Consider the following 1,106-nt stretch of genomic DNA (forward strand, 5'->3'; position numbering starts at 1 on the left):
CACACACACACACACACACACACACACACACACATAATAGACTAATTAAATGGTGTGAAAATAAAATCTAAAAATAGTATTCTCACATGGTCCAGTCCAGAAGTACTAAGATGTGAATAGTTGGCTGGATGAAGGGCAGCGCTGCAAGCATGCACTTGTTAGGGAGGTTTGCACACCATGCTTGTTTACACTGCTGTTAGGCAGCAACTCTGCAAATCTGTTAATAATCTCGAAATAAAGAAAGCAATGTTTAAATGAACTCTTTAATAGTAAATAATTATAAATAATAATTTATTAATAGCAAAAAATCTATAACCATGTATATCAATAGCCTACCATTTTGCAGTTTAAAGTTCAGGGCCTTTAGTTGCTGATTCTTTGCTCTCAAGGCCTTGATTTCTTTTCTCAGGTTATTTAATGTGTCATTTTCTTTTTTTTCTTTTTTCTATTGTTTTAAGCAAATGTGTGTCATTTTGTGTTTTTTTCCACCTAAGAGACAAAATTAAAGTCAAAGAACAACAAAAACACATGCATTGTCACTTAAACAATGTTGATATAATTGATCAGGAAGTTAGATTTTACTTTTTTAAATCTCTTCTGGGCTTGATCTGGACTTGATGATGATGGGGTGTTTTCTGGACTGAATATTATTTTCCTTTTTATTGCTCTCTTTTCAGGCAGCTTGCACTCCTCTTTTTACCTTCTCTCTGACTCCATATGATTTAGACTTAGCTTGTCCTTATTTTCTGTACAGGAAAGGTTCATTATTTCAAATGAATAGTTCAACCAAAAAACAAACAAAAAAAATAACAAATTGAAATATGCATGCATTCACTCATTCACCAATCTCACCATTCATCTTGAGAAAAAGTGCAGGAGAGTTTTCATCTTCATACATGACATCAACAACACCCACCTCATGAACTACAGATTGAAGAATGTCTTTTCTCTTTACAATGTCCAGAGAGACTTCCATTTCTGTCCATTCATTCTGTCCACAATTAATGCCAACATTTTGTCTATAATGGCAAAAAAGGACTACAATTTAAAACAGGCAGGCAGGCAGGCAGGCAGGCAGAAAGGCAGGCAGGCAGGCAGGCAGGCAG

The sequence above is a fragment of the Sinocyclocheilus grahami genome, unplaced genomic scaffold, assembly GCF_001515645.1.
Source record: "Sinocyclocheilus grahami isolate Dianchi unplaced genomic scaffold, SAMN03320097.WGS_v1.1 scaffold1166.1, whole genome shotgun sequence".
In the NCBI taxonomy this organism is placed as follows: Eukaryota; Metazoa; Chordata; class Actinopteri; order Cypriniformes; family Cyprinidae; genus Sinocyclocheilus; species Sinocyclocheilus grahami.